This window comes from Psammomys obesus, unplaced genomic scaffold (assembly GCF_907164565.1).
Source record: "Psammomys obesus unplaced genomic scaffold, mPsaObe1.curated_primary_1811, whole genome shotgun sequence".
NCBI classification, from domain to species: Eukaryota; Metazoa; Chordata; class Mammalia; order Rodentia; family Muridae; genus Psammomys; species Psammomys obesus.
Genome location: NW_026596134.1, coordinates 21,228,180 through 21,245,002, shown reverse-complemented (window position 1 = coordinate 21,245,002; position 16,823 = coordinate 21,228,180). Strand labels below are relative to the sequence as shown.

The 16,823-nt window shown below is 38.4% G+C and overlaps 1 protein-coding gene across 4 annotated transcripts in view; it reads left to right on the top strand.

The window, feature by feature from the left end:
• Window positions 1-16,823, top strand: part of Nrxn3 (neurexin 3) — a 1,537,891-nt gene that overhangs the window by 1,165,769 nt on the left and 355,299 nt on the right. The gene's annotated exons all lie outside the window — the stretch shown is intronic.

Here is a 16,823-nt window from a genome sequence, read left to right as displayed (position 1 = left end):
ACATCTGTGCAGGGGTTCTAGGTTATCTCCATGCATGGTCCTTATTTAGAGTATCCATCTCAGAAAAGACCTCTGTGCCCAGATTTTTTGGTTCTGTTGCTCTCCCTGTGAAGCTCCAGCCCCTTCCAGGTCTTTCTATCTCCCCCTCCTTTTATAAGATTCCCTGCACTCGGCCCAAAATTTAGCTATGAGTCTCAGCATCTGCTTTAATAACCTGCTGTGTAGAGTCTTTCAGGGGCTCTCTGTGGTAGGCTCCTGTCCTGTTTTCTTCCTCCTCTGATGCCTGTCCCATTTGCCTTTCTGAATGATGATTGATCATTTTACCCAGGGTCCTCCTTCTTGCTTAGCTTTATTAGGTATATAGATTTTAGTATGTTTATCCTATACTATATGTCTAATAATATTTTTAAAATTAAGGAGAATCAATGAAATTCCCTTAAGCCTCTCTTCTTGAACCTCTATTAAGAATACAGAGTTCCAAGAGCTCCTACGCATAGTCGGGATGGAAACATTCTAATTTTTTTCTGACAGTCATCAACTGTGACTGTGTACGGATTTCCGCAACCCCACAGGGCCTCTGTGTTTGTATGCATAACTGAAGACAAAAGTAAGGGGCTTTCTGGATTTTCTTTTCATAGTTAACATATATGATTTGTTGTGCCTTGCACGGGTCTTGACCAACTTGAGGCTTGAGGCACATAACAGTTCTACATACAAGAAACCCTGTGCTCCAGCCTGGCTAGAAACAGTCTATGGCTGCTTATGATGGGTTTATGTGTATAAAGTATTTGGATGTGGTGCTGTATTCCTATAATCCAAAATCCCCCGGAGGCTAACTCCAGAGAAAATAAGTTTTAGGAAAACCTGCATAATTTACTGAGAACTTATTTCAAAGTAAAAGTAGAAACAGGAATTCTGTTCAGAGACAGAATTCTTGCCTAGCATCCTGAATGCACTGGGTTCAATATCAACCAGTGGAAAAGCAAATGAGTTAATAAGGTATCATCTATGACCGGCTTTGTCCCTGGCATAGATGACGTGTCTTTGTGAACCAGTGCTGTCTTGTGAACTTCCTTCAAAAAGTTATGACTTTAAGAGAAATGGTTGCTTTAAAGTACAAGTGTCACCATACATGGAAGGATGTAGTAGCTTCAGGAAAGTCCCTGGTAATAACAAGAGCACTGATCTCCCCGAAAACAAGTTCACCTCATGCAAAAGGTCACACCAGCCATGTGACGTGAATTCTTCTAGTGCTGGTGGATTCTTAGAGCTTAGACTCGGCCCCACAGGAAGATCTTCACTCATCAGTCAAGCGTTCCCAGGAAGTGAGTGGTCCCACTGCGCGGCGCCACCCACTGCCCTTTACCTTCAGCGGAGTCTGCTTCGTTCTTGCTACTGGACTAAGTGAAATTAGAAAAAAAAAAAAAAGTGAATCTCGGTTCTGCTTAATGTGCATGGGGGTGGCCTGAATAGGAGGAATTGGGGACAGTGGGAAATAAAATAAATCCTCAAGGGCCATGTGTGTGTGCTGCCTGGTAAGCAGATCCAGTGTTCGTGCGGAGGCTTCAGATCTGACGTCATTGCCTTGGAGAATCTTCTGGTGCCCAATAAAGCCTGCCACCTATGTTGCACAATGTGAAGCAAAAGCTGAGGCGGAGAGATAAGGACAGCCTGGATATGTGGCGGAATAAAGAACTTTCCGTTTCCTTTCTTACTGGATGGACAAGTATCACAACATTTTTTTTTTAAAGCACCCACATCAAAAAGCAGCCTACAATCCAAGCCCACGTGAGCTGTGTCAGTCTTTTCACATGACTGACTCAATCAGAAGGTCTAATCTAACAGAGAGAAGCACTGTATTAATTTAAATACGGCAGGTGCCATCTGAGTTTATTGCAAGAGCTAAGGACCAATTATCTTGTATTTTTCCATAAAATTGCATTTTCTAAAAAGAGGCCGGTATATCTGAATATATCCATCATAACAAATCTTCAGGCTTTGATGGAAGTGACTGCTGCTTATTTGTAGCATGTCATATCGTTGCTGTTGAATCAACGCTAAAGTTATCATAGTAGCACTAAGATGAGAGGCGGGAAATGAATTTTTATAGACCTGCAATGTGACTTCATGAATAAAAGCTTACGGCCAGGAGCAGGTGTCAAAAGAGCTCCACTCCAGGGCCTGATAGATCAGAGGAAAATCTTTAAAAGTGAGGATTATGCACTTATTTCTTAGTTATTTTTCTTGTCATAGTAACAGAACACTCCATAGAGGCAACTTCAAGGAGGAAAAATATATTCAGGCTCATAAGTTTTGAAAGTATACTTTCTCTTCTACACAGCAGAAGACATGGTGTTTCTCAAGCCACTGACCAAAGTTGTATTTTGTTAACTTTGAAAATACTAAAACTCTCCTGTTACAATTTTGATATTAGAAGGCAATAAATTTTCTAAAACCTTTATTTTCTGAAAGATTTACTTTTAAATGTTGGCCATTGTATCCGTGCTCTTTAATTGATTATTTAATTTAATCAACTTCTGTTAGAAACATAAAGACACTTTAAGGAACACACTAACATATCCAGTAAGACACAAGAGGTTATTCTATCTTTCCCAAATACACTATGCGGTGCTTTATCCATCTTTGCTCATGATCTCTAATTGGAATATCCTCCCATGACTTACTCTCAGGTAGCTATGAATTCATCCTCCATTCTCAAGTCTGCCCTGTTGTAATTTGTTTACATACGAGAGAGCAGTCTGATTCTCGTTCATTTACTAAATACTGATGCCTTGTCTTCTCTTGTTCTGTTTGCTGTTACTGTTGTTTTGAGATAAGGTCTCACTGGGTTCTGCTGGTTGGTTGACCTTCCCCTTGTAGATGAGACAGAAAGATTGCGACAATCTTCCTGGTAGTCCTGGTATGCCTTCCTCCTGAGCTTATAGGCATGCCCTGAAACTTCCAGTTTTCTTATTCTTCACCGTAAATTTTTCTTGGCAGCTCTTACACAGTTATCTTTCTTTATGGACTTCAGAAAACAAGGAGACTCTGTTCAGAAGTACCTTAAAGAATGAGGTAGCCTGTGGTAGCTCAGTAACCAATTGGTTTCCCATAGTGAGGGGAACAAGGACTATTTCTAACAGGAACTCAATGACTGGCTCTTTGGCCTCCCCACCCCCCAAGGGAGGAGCAGTCCTGTTAGGCCACAGAGGAGGGCTTTGCAGCCAGTCCTGAAGATACCTGATAAAACAGGATCAGATGAATGGGGAGGAGGTCCCCCCTATCAGTGGACTTGGCAAGGGGCACGGTGGAGAGGAGGGAGGGAGGGAGGGACTGGGAGGGAATGAGGGATCGGGACACGGCTGGGGTACAGAGTTAATAAAATGTAACTGATAAGAAAAAAATAAAATACAAAAAAAAAAAAAAACAAAAACGAAAGAAACAAAAAAAAGTAAAAAAAAAATGAGGTAGTTTATAGATTCCTATTGTCCTTATCCATTACTGTCATGTGACTTCTTTTTTTAAATATTTTTTTATTTTAATTTTTATTAATTACACTTTATTTACTTTGCATCCCTCCGTAGCCCCTTCCCTCCTCCCCTCCCAATCCCACCCTCCCTCCCATTTCTACACACGTGCCCCTCCCATGTGACTTCTACATATAAAAATGTTTTATGCCCTTCCAATTTATAGTTGGTAGATTTTCTTTGTTTGGCTTCCTTGCTGATTCTGTCAAGATATTTTCTAAATTGCTTTTATTGTGTCTTTTTTGTTGTTATTGTTATGGTACTCCATTTACTTTCTATTATGATAAGGTACACTCAACAAAAGTTTACCATTTCAGCCATTTTAAGTGCACCATCCAATGGGACTATAATGGCATCCTCCAAAACCTTCTCCAGCATCCCAAACTGTAATTCTTTTTCAGCCCATTTCTCATTCTCCAGGCTAAAAGACCACCACTCTCCTTTCCATATCTTTGAATTTGAATATTCTAGGCAACCTATATGATTTGTGCCTGCTTGTTTTACTCAGCCTATTTCTCTTATTTCAATATCCTCAAGGCTCATTCACATGTGCCACAATTACATTTCTTTTAAAGCTGACTAGTATTTCACCTATCTGTAGATCACATTTTGTTCCTTTTAATCAATAGATATTTGGGGTTTTCCCATATGTTCTCAATACTGTGAATAATGTTGTTATGAGTAACGGTACACAAAGCCAAACAACAGTTTGGTTTCTGTTTTCGGCTCATCACAGCATAAAGCTGGATATGGACTAAATAGACCAGATAATAATATGTGTGAATGTGTGTATGTGTGTGTGTTGAAGTTTCTCCCATACATTTTCCCACAGAGGCTACAGCACTGCAAATTTTTACCAACAACACAAAAATATGCACCACTTACTTCCTAGTACTTATAAAGAAATATTTCAATGTAGGCTTTTTTGATATGCATTGCAGTATCAGTTACTTATGTAAAATGTCTTTTCATGCCTCCATTGGCCATCTATTTATCTGGTTATTATTATTATTATTATTATTATTATTATTATTATTATTATTATTTTATTCTTCGGCATTGCAAGAGATTGAACCCAGGGCCTCAAACTTGCGGAAGATGCCCTACCACTGGATGACATCTTCAACCCTTCAACCCTTCCCATTTTCTAAGTGGATTATTTTGGGTTTTGTCTCTGTATTTCCATATATAATCTGGATACTAATTGATAATATAAGTAAATCAAGTACCCAGAGCCATTCTTTTCACATGTACGTTAAATTTTCCAATAAAAGACTGCCCTTTTTTTTTTCTATCAAATGGTCCTATTCCCCTTGTGGGAATCATTGCATAAACTTTGAGAGGGTGGTGAGCTATAGATTTGAATGTTTGTAGCAAATCTTACATCAACTTAACATTTGTTTTTACTGCTTTAATAGACTTTGAAGATTCGGTATATGCAGGCATTTACTTGTGTATCCTGTAAAACTTATGATCCTTCCCAGTATTTACAGCTTGCTTTATTTTATTGCTTTACTGTTTTAATAAGAGCACAGAAATAATGCCTGAAAATACTGTACTCATGAACACTTCTGTCTCCCGATCTTACTGTCAAAGGCTATATGCACCTTTTATTCCTTGGTGTGGTGTTGGTTGGCATGGATAGTTACTATCATATTTTAAACACTTTGCTTCATTCCTGTTTTAATTAAAGTTTGGGAAGAAATGTCTGTAGGATTTTGTTAAATCCAAGATAAAATTATATTCTAATTCTACTTTAATTAGGTGAAATAATAAATTATGGTGACTAGATACCTTTAATGTTGTAATGCACTTACTTCTAATAGTCCTGGAATCAAGTTTTAATGCACCCTTGACTTTACTCACAAAATTGTATGAATATTCATGAGCGAAATTATCTAAGCTGCTTTGGTGTTGTTGTTGTTGTGTGTTTATCATCTCTTGGCATGTGTAGGTTAGGAAGGGGAACCATGAAAAAGAATGAAGGTATATTAAAAGGTGATGGCAGGTGAGGGCATGGTGCAATAAATGAAACATGCAATCAGAGGAACCCTGATCAAAACTAAGGACAAGCAAAGAAGAACAGGGTGGAGACAGGGAGGCAACAGAAGAGGGGGTGAATAAGAACTATAGTGAGGTCCAATTCTTTGTACAATGACTTAAAAATTAATCTCAGAAAGAGGGGAATAGTATATTGGATTCTTTAGTATTTTAGTTCACGTGGGCTTCTAAAACAAAGCCGTCTGTACTAATTATCTGGGTAAGCAACAGAAATTTGCATCTTATACGTCTGGTACCCAAGAAGTCCCAAGTCAAGACATATTGGATGAGTGTCAGGCGAGGGCCTCCATCATTGAAGATGTTACTTCCTCCTCAACCTCACATGTCCATTATACGCACTCACTACAAAATCCATAAGCATTTGCCAAAAGAACACAACCAGAATACCACATGTCCCAATATGAAACATACATGAGATACTGAAGCTGAGATGGTGACACACACATATAAATTACAGCTCTTGGTAAGTAGAGGCAGGAGGATCAAGAACTGAAGCTAGCTGGGGAAACGTGATTCTGCTTAACAAAACACACGTGAAACCCAAACAAAAATCCTAATGAGAATTTCCTTCTCTTGGAGGATACTCCTGAGCTCTCGATATGGTCATGCCTACTCAAACCATTTCACCAGCATGTGTTGTTCCTTGGCTTGTCAGCCCCTGCGAGACTCATCAGGGGTTACCTATCACTTCAAAAATGTTTTAAAAGTTTCAGTAAGGAGCCATGGCCCTGATATGTGTAGAGTACAGTATTTTATGGCTGATAATTTCATTTGAATAGTTGGTTTGATAAAAAAAATAGCTTACATATAAAGAGACTTGTACCTATATTAAAACAGATGTGCGGGGCAGACACAGTGATGAAAGGGGTGTCATTTCATGTTGAGCTGTCCCTGATAGAATAAGAATATTAAGTTATTTTAGTTTAATTGACTATGCTATTTGTTTGTGTGTGTGTATATATGTGTGTATAGTAATATGTATGTATCTATGCGTCCTGTAGTTGTACATATATGTGGGTATGTGTGTGTGTATGTTTATGTGGAATTCAGAAGTGAATATTGAATATTTTTATCACTTTACATCTTGGAGAGACAGGGTACCCCACTGACCATGAAGTTCATCAATTGGACTGGACTGTTTAGCCAACAAGCCAGCAGATCATGCTCTCTCTTGTCTCCTTAAAGTTTAGAAAATGCTATTTCTTGTTTCCCTGCTGCATAGACACACACACCATACCTATCTTTGGTGTGGGTTCTGGGGATCTGGTCCTCATCTTTGTACAGCAAGTGCATGATGTAGCCAGGCTTCTCTATGTCCTACTGAGATCTTCATTACAACTTGTTAAGACTAATAGGTAGGAAAAGTATTTCATACCTGTATACAATGTATTATGATTATATCTACTTCTCGTCACTCCTCCAACTCCCCCTGCACCAGCTCTAACAAGTTTTCATCTCAACTTTTTATCTAAATATTCTTCTTTTCTTTTTCTTCTTCAGTATCTACTGCAACCAATTAATGTTGCCCAAACGTGAATGGGTATGGAATCATTAGCTGGTGCATAAGAAACCAACCAATAGCTATACCACAAAAGAAAAATGCTATCCCTTCACCAGCCTCCATCAATTGCCAAGTAGCTCCTCAGCCAGCACAGGAAACTTATGAGCCCCTATCTCCACTTCAAGCATGTAGAAACTGAGGCACAGTGAAGATAAATTTGTATTATGTAGCAAGGAACATGAACCATAATGGTTCACATGCCTTCCTCCTTCCTAACTCTAAGATGGTTTCAATAGTTAAAGTGTATCTTCTGCAATTCAGAGTCATTACCCTTCAAAAATGTTAGGCAACGTTTTCAGGAAAATCCTGTTTTATAAATTGGAGCCACAGAAACACCAAAATTGTCTTTGCATAGCCCCTGGCTTTAGAAAGTGTGAAGCCTATATAAATCAGATATTTCAATCAAAGCTACTGCTTTTCATCTGTATTTCCCTTCCAGAGAAATAGAGACCCCTTGATTGCTTGCAGGAAAGACATTTCAAAGCCATCACATTAAAGAAGAAATGGAGGCAAGTAAGGGAGTTTGAACTTCCCCTCTCTCCTAACCTGGTCCCTAAAGATACTATCAGAAGCCTTGTATTCTGAAAAATAACTCTACAGAAAGAGGATGATAAGTAATTACCGCATCATCATTTTTGCTTTTCATCTCATTCATCTCTAATTTCCTAACAGACCTGTAGATATGGTCTTTGCTGTTAGTTAATGCTCTATGAGATAAATGGAGATCATATTATTCTCTCCCACATAACCCTATGAATTTAGAGCTGAGGTGTATTTATTTATTACGGGGTTTTTTTTCCAATGAAAAGAATTTGAGGTGTGATTTAGGAACTAAGAGGTAACAGAAAACAATCTGAAACAAAATGGGTGTGATTTTTATTATCTGAGCCTGCCAAAACCCACACTGAAGAAAAATCACTAAAATGTTTGTGTGGGTAGTTTTCTTTTATAAATTGAACATTATGTGCTACTTGATCTTGGGTGCTGTTATAAACCCTAATTGATGAGTATTTATAAAATAATTCCATGCTGAGCTGAATGAATGGGCACTGTGGCTTCTTCTTCATCTATTTGCAGTTCTTCTCCATCCCTGAATGGCAATGTGAAGATATGTACAAAGAGGCAGCCCAAAATTTATTGATTCACTCAGTAATATTTATTTTCCAAGCTCTCACAATTGTTGACGAAGAGATAAATTAAGCAGCCCCATCCTCTGGATTTTCGTTTTGTTTGACAATAAAGCTTAATATTTAATTTATTGAACCCAAATACTGTGCAATTTCCTGGGACCAGCTCTGCTTCCTTAAGTAAGAAGCGGTGTGGTTAGGAAAGTTAAATTATGTCGGTTGTGAGATAATCTCTGGTAAAAAGCTAGTAGTGGAGGCTGACCTTCAGAACCCACAACTTTATGAGTGTGGTATAATTATTCCTGGGCATATTGTAGGTTGACTTGTCTGATCATTAAAATGGAGACAGTAGCTGTTAGGCACTGAATCGTGATCTCATAAATTCATGCCAAGACATCCTTTAGTATCCATGGTGATTGGTCCAAGAACCCCCAAAGGTAGCAAAAAAAAAAAAATCTGTAGTCTTTGTTTAGAGATAGACTCTCTGAAGCTGTAAATGGATTAAATTGGGTTCATCAAAGAAACTCCCAATCCTACATGTCTAGTATCTTCACAAACAGAGGCAGCTAGGACCAATGGGTACAGTGCTAATCTGGTGCCACTCATGTGTCAGCACGCGCTGACAGCACGGGTGGCAATGGCTATGTACAAGCCACAGAGAAAGGCTTCTGGTCTCAAACACACACACACACACACACACACACACACACACACACACACACAGAGAGAGAGAGAGAGAGAGAGAGAGAGAGAGAGAGAGAGAATGAATTTCAGATGCCCAAGTTACCCATGCCAGTGTGATGCCTCCCGGGATCACACTAGTAAATGTGCACAGCGGTCATTCTGTGCACTCTGCGGGTTTATAATACTATGTTGTGTACTAGGAGTCATTCATTCACAGAGCTGACATGGGCATTAATCCCACTGTTAACGTTACTATTGAAATTAGAGACTGAATGGGGAGTGAGCATCTTAGCCAGAGTCCTCCTTCTTGTTTAGCTTCTTTAGGTTATACAGATTTTGGTATGTTAATCCTATATTATATATCTAATATCCACTTATGAGTGAGTATATACCCTGTGTGTCTTTCTGCTTCTGGGATACCTCACTCAGGATGATCTTTTCCAGTCCCCACCATTTGCCTGCAAATTTCATGATTTTCTTGTCTTTTATTGCTGAGTACTATTCCATTGTGTAGATGTACCACAATTTCTGTATTCATTCCTCCGCTCAATTCCCATTCAGAAAAGCAAAGAGGATGGACATCAGAAGAGGGAGAAAACAGGAAACAGGACAGGGGCCTACCACAGAGGGACTCTGAAAGGCTCTGCCCTGCAGGGTATCAAAGCAGATGCTGAGACTTATAACCAAACTTTGGGCAGAGTGCAGGGAATCTTATGAAAGAAGTGGGAAATAGTAAGACCTGGAGAGGACAGGAGTGCCACAATGAGAGCAACAGAACCAAAAAGTCTGGGCACAGGGGACATTTCTGAGACTGATATTCTAACCAAAGACCTTAAGGGAGATAACCACTGCACAGATGTAACCCATGGCAGTTCAGTGTCTAAGTGGGTTCCATAGTAATGGGAACAGGGACAGTCTCTGACATGAACTCATTGGCCGGCTCTTTGATCACCTCCCCCTGAGGGGAGAACAGCCTTACCAGGCCACAGAAGAAGACAATGCAGGCAGTCCTGATGAGACCTGATAGACTAGGATCAGAACGAAGGAGAGGAGGACCTCCCCTATCAGTGGATTTGGGGAGGGGCATGGGTGGAGAAGGGGGAGGGAGAGTGGGATTGGGAGGGGTGGAGGGAGGGTGCTACAGGGAGGATACAAAGTGAATAAACTGTAATTAATAAAAATAATAAAAGAAACTAGAGACTGAAGAACCATGGGCGGGGCCGACATGGTCCTGTACCAGGTCTTCATGGTGCATATTATGGGTTCCATTTTAGTATTTTTATGGGATTAATTGCTAAGTGTGGGATCGACTGGCTCTCTGTCTCTTTTCCTGTTGGTTTGTATTGTTCAGCCGTGATGTAATAGCTTTTGTTTTTTCTTATTATATTTTACTTTGTTATATTTTTTTAAAATGAGTGAATGATTTAATGAATGAGACTCTAGAAACTACAATAAAGGTAAACAACTGAACTGTCAAAAAAAATACTGTGAAGTACTATAAGAAAGACAGCGAGCTTTGGAAAAGCCAGTTCCATTAGGGAGAAGAATTTGAAAGTACCCCAACATGCTTTATTATCAGATCAATTTCAATATTACCAAACATCTCCTTTATCCTTAGCAGAGGTGCTCTAGGGTACTATGAGAAAGATACATGTCTTTCATGCTTGTCTGATGTGACATTTCCAAAGTGCTATGTTTCTGGAAACACCATTATCACGGGAACTTAGAGAGGGTGGGGTGTGTTTGCCAGGGTTACTGAAGGCTTGCTGAAACTGTGTGTCATTTTATATTACTCAGACTTTGGGAGAGTAAGGTGTGCAAAAAGTAACCCAGAAAAGATATGCCCGTCCGTGGTAGCAAGTTACTTCTTCATTTCTCCTTGGGAAATCCTAAGCTTTCCTGTCATCAGTTTCAAGAATATATGCGGGGACAGGCTTAGCAGTTAACTAATCTCCATGAAGAGTGGGCCTCTCTGGTTTTGTTAGCAATTGCAGCTAAATAATGATGGACTTTCATAGAAAAGCATTCTGTTGCTTTGTTAGTTGTGAATCTTCCTGCCTCTCACTGTTCTGTGACACTGGGTATAATACCGAAGGACTACATTAGGCAAGGCTGAACTCCCACGTTGCTGAACACAGCCAGTGTTTTACGGACCCTGCACTGGGTCAGTTCACAGAAGCATTCGGATTAAGCTCTTGTTTCCTGAGCCTTAGAATATCGAATTGTTTGAAGGATTGATTTCTATTTAGTTTTCATTGGTCTTTCTTCGAGAAAGAGAAAGAGGTTGCCCCATCTGGAGAGAGCCCCCATCTGTCTAAGCATGCAGTGCTTGGCTCTCCCTGAGAGAATATTTGACTCCCTGAGGACATATTTGACTTCTAGGTATTGCTTTCAGTTTCTCAATTTAATAAGCAGCAAATATATTTATTTCTTTGCCAAAGGGAAGTTATGCTCAAAAAAACTGGGTGAATTTTCTCTTTTAAGGTTAAATGCTTTCTATTTTACTTTATCTGAGGCCACTTCATCATTGTTTTTGAAGTTTTCCTTTTTTTAATTTTCATAGTGGCAAAAATAGATCAATAAGCTGTCCTTCCAATTCACTGGGGGCTGTTGGTAATATCTGCATCACTTACCCTGTTCCTCCCCAGTGACTGCTTCTGCAATGCCCAGGTCTTGCTTGCACATTTTCATCTCTCACTCATCCTTCCCTCCTCATTGTACAGCTGTTGGTTTATTGGAATTGAGGTTGAAGAGCGTCAGAATGCATTCTCACTTCCACCCCTTAACACCACATCAAGTTGTTGAATCTCTGAAATGTCTTCTTTTCTAAAGAAATTAAAACAGTAACAAAAAAAAGTTCATTAAAACTTTAGTGAGTGCTGAGGTAAGGAAAAGCAACCAATCAATCAAACAAACAAACAACAAAAACACAGACCAAACAAAACACTCCCAGAGAAAGCAATTTGAAAACCACACACTGCCACAGATATGTAATTTCCTACCATTAAGAATAAATGAGTGTGATACAGCACTCCAAAGACACAGAAATACAGAGGGAGGTTGAGAGAAAATTATAGTTCACTCTGAAAATAATTGAGAAATTATTCTTTTCAGGAATAAATCACCACGAGATGCCCCCTGGCTTTGTGCTTTCATTAGCTGGAAGAGGTTTTTTTCAGATGTAAGCCACAATTTTTTCTATTTTATTTTTTTATTAGCTATATAGTAATTACTATGAATAAAAGATAGTTGTTATTTAATATCAACAACCAAATCTACTGCTAGCATATATTTTAAGTCATTGATAGTCCATTTATTCTTCAATAGGATTTTGTCAATTTTTTGTCATAAGGATCACAACTCTTTCTCCACACTGTGCTTGATAGACTGAACAAAGAGAAATAGTGACACCATAAAGAAGAGCAAGTGTCATGTCACTGTCACAGAACTCTAGTCTATGTTCTCAGTGTACACAGAGGCCGGGATAGCAGTGGAATACTATTTCTTAACAAACTTTGCATATCATATGGTATGTAAGTTTATACTTGCTATACTAATTTGTTATTCTAATACTATTCTTGTCTTCCAGTAATTTATCTAGTTCTTGTTAAATTTAGCACTCACAGGTTTCCCCTGGGAAGCACGTCCAAAAAGCATTTCTATTTCAACAACAATAAAAATTATTTCAGGGAAATCTGGTTTGTATTAAAAATACAAAACCACATAAACATGCAATTAGCATAGAACCTGAGGACTTCTTAAAGCCATGTTATGTGTAATTACCTGATGGACAAAGTAGTAAATGAATCACAGATAGTCAATTATATTATCTATCTAAAGTTCTCTACATATAGATTTGTCCGTAAATAAACACAAATACACACACACACACACACACACACACACCTATGAAGTGAATCTTAAGCAAGTACATGATACTACTTCCTTGATATCCATCCAAAAAGTAACAGGTGACTTGGATGAGGGCCTGGAAGCAGAAAGATCAGTATAAAATCAGGGACTTGAAGTTGCTAAATCAAAACAATAGCCATGATTATTATCTAAATGCTCCAGAAAAGGAAGAGTTGAGATGTTATCAACAAACAAATTCTAATAAACTTAGAAGAAAAAAATCCACCAATGTTTTCAGAATATTGGAAAGAAATGTAAACTAGAAAAAAAATTTACTACTCTCTTTGAAAAAGTCTAAATTATCTACTTAGCTAGTATGTCTATGTGCAGCTGTGTTCTAGAACACCTTCCTGAGTATATTACTTTGCAGTCTGTTGGACCCCCTTTTCAGCCAAACTACTTTTCTTACACCCCCTCTTCTCACCTCACAGCTTCATTTGTATAATTACAGTTCTAACTTCACCATCCATTTCATCTCAGTATATGGCTACTCTGTTGAAAACAGTAACCTAAATTCATTATTTGTGGATTGTGGGTGAAATAGTGACATACCAGAAGCTAAGGCACAGATGTACTTGGTCTCAGTTGGCAGTAACTATGCAGGGATTTCACTCCTAAAACCCCGTCTTAGTTGAGACTCCATGTGGTAACCTCATTCTGCTCTTAATAAATGCTGTGGCATTAAATAAATGACCCAAAGGCAGTCATAGCTATTTTTCTTCAAGTAATATTTTTTTCAGTTTTTTTTTTCTCAAATGAATTAGATTTATATTGTTGTGATTATTTGCAAAGTTAGCCTGATATTCTCACCAACACACTGAGTCCAGTCAGAACCCATCCATCAGAAATGCAGTCTTGGAGAAGAGAACACAAACTGCTGTACCTTGGGACTCAGGAGCAGCGTTCCTCAGAACACTGTTCTCCAAACAGTGATTTGTAATTTAAAACTAAGAATTTTTAAATTTGAAATTCTAAAACAACGTGGTGTTTCATGTGAAGCCTGGACATTTTTCTTTAATATGAACAAGAAATTTGTGTTTACTTATAAAAAGCGTTCAAGATAAGAAACACATAAAACTGGAAAAACGGCATTGTCAGTATAGAAAATGGTGGCAATTAATTAACATCATTTCAGAGCATTGTTAGGCTGCGAGTGTCCTCAGGGCACTGTTGCTAGTAAATTCAGAACCAAGGACAGGCTTCTACAGTCCGGTACCTTGCGGAATAAACCGTTTCATCTAAAAGTCAGAATTATCTTAGATGATGTCATTGTGAATCCAGACCTGGAGAAAGAAACAGCTTTGTAAAATTAGATGTTCTGTCTATTTAACCTATCTGCTAGTGTTATAATGAGGTTTTCTTCTCTGTTGATTTAAAAAGTAACACCATCATGACTTCTAAACACAACACTTAAAAAGGTTGTATATTATCTTTGAACAGCTTCTTTATGTGGAACACTGAGAATTATTGAACAGAGCAGGGGTACACACAGGAGTGAAGAGAGTTTGGGAAGCTATCTGCTTGCCAAAACCCAGAATGCTGTTTGCAAGCATGCCAACACTGTGGGAGTAGCTTTGTTTATGTTCTATTTCAGTCTTAGAAGACATGAAGCATGTAAGGCTAAGTATGGAACATTTGGCTGCGTTGTCAAATCATGTTTTGTAATTGCATTGGCACGTGATTGAAAAAAAAAAAGGCTCCTAGGGGCAATTAATAGTAGATGCCCCTGATTTGAGACAGATATTTGAGCCTCTTCTGTGTTCACCTCTGTAAAACTGTTAACAAATGAATTGGCTCCTGCAATTGCTGGCCTCACCTAAGAATGCAGAAGAGGCTTTGCAAACTGTGAAGCCTTGTGCCTTGCTCTGCATGTTTAATATTATTTTTGTGCAGATGAAATTCTTCCCTGGTAGAGTAGGAAGGTACCTCTGTTGCAAATCCACTATGAACGTGGGGCAGAATTGGGTAAGATTTTATAAAGTGGCATGAAATGTCACAGGCTGATTTGCATTTTTGGTGATTTTATACATTAATCACTGAATAACCTTCAGTTTTCCAAATAAAGAATGAAGAAAGCAAGGGTGACATTTGTGATCATCTACAGAAAAGGACTTGTTTAAACTCTTCACAGATGGAGAGATATCAAGCATAAATTCTTTTACCAAGATTTCTAATTTTGAGCAGCTTTGAGGGTGTTTGTGGGTAGGAGAGAGCAAACATTGTTTTGCATATGGAATTAACATAAACTTTGCATACCATAGCCCCAGCTTCTCTACATGATCCTGGGAGTGGGGGTTCTGGAGAGTCCTCTAAGGATTGAGAAGCTCATAGAGAGTCAAAATTTCTGTGCTGCTTTTGATATACAAATGGCTCTAACAGAAACAAGACGCATAGGCGACCTTTCAAAAGGGAAGTGGGTTTTCAGGCACCTTAGAGGGTTTAGTACTTCTACAGGGATGCCATAGAACACAAACTCCAGTCCAAATGAGCCTGTTCTTTTTAAGCAAGCTATATAATGTTTTGCTTGCACAGCTGATGTAATGTATTTCACTGTTTTTTATACATTAGCTATTACAATAGATATGGACCAGTGACTGAGGTTTTTAGTGAATGCTAAAGATCGAGTGTATGGTTGTTTAATGTTTAAAAAACTAGTTATAAGAATCACATCAAGTCCACTGGGATTCACACAGGAAAATCTAATGCCAAATGAACTTTGGATGTTGAGAAGTTTATTGAATGAAACAACTTGCTACTGGTAACAGGCAAAACAAAAACAAAAACAAATCAAAAAAACGGAGGCTACAATGTCCTAGTACATTTTAGCTACCAAATTTATAATGTTCTTCCCCAGTTTAGAACTTGATATTCTTGTTTCTTGAAATAGACTTTAACATATTTTAAAATACAAATATTTATTAGCTGCCTGCCACCTTTGTGTGATAAAATGCCCTGCTGAAAACCAACTTAAAGGAGAAATGGTTTGATTTGGCTTACAGTTCCCAGATGTAGTCCGTCAGGCAGCAAAATGATGATGGTACAAGCTAGTCATATTATATCAGCAGTCAGGAAGCTGGGGGAGATCACAACGGATGCTCAGCCAGCATTCTCTGCAGTATTTAATCCACAGCCCTCCTCACCTGCCTCCAGATTGTGTCTTCACACTTCAGTTAACTTAGTCTAGACATCTTTTAAAGCCATGCCTGGAAGGTTCTACTCATAAGTAATTATAGACCCTATCAAGTTAACAAATAGGACCAACTATCTCAGAATATTTTTTTCTCCCTGTCGTTTTTATAAGTAGATTCAATTAATGTACTTTTGGTAAGCCAGGGTTAACACTGATAATAGTCAAAATATGAATAAGTAGTAAAAGCATAGATAAACCTAGTCGGTATAATTGATCACATAATTTATCACTTGAAAACGTCATTATCTTCGGGTGGTTTTCTACATCTGCTATAGCTCCTTTCTGGATTGTCATTTCTGAGAAGACATGAGACCCATTGTGTCCATATCAAATAAATACTATCAAATAAATACTTAGGAAGCAGGTATTTAATTTCAAAAGACTCCAGAAATAATTTGTGTCAGCATGTTTATAGCAAGATAATAATGAAACACATAGCATTTTGAGTCATCCAGCTAGATCCAGTCCAGAAACCCCATGTTTGAAATATGATACCGTGTGTGAGCATTAGTGAACCTTGGTGCCACATTTGGACAAGTCACAATTGACTACAAGTAACAGGTCATAACAGTCAATACACAGACCGTCTAAAATCTCCTGTCTAAAGTTATCTGCAGCACTCGCATATAAACTGAATAACAACTGAAAACGAATCTTATGTTTATACTTGAGCCCCAGACACAGGCTATCTCAATTCTATCTATGTATCTATCTATCTATCTATCTATCTATCTATCTATCTATCTATCTATCTATCTATC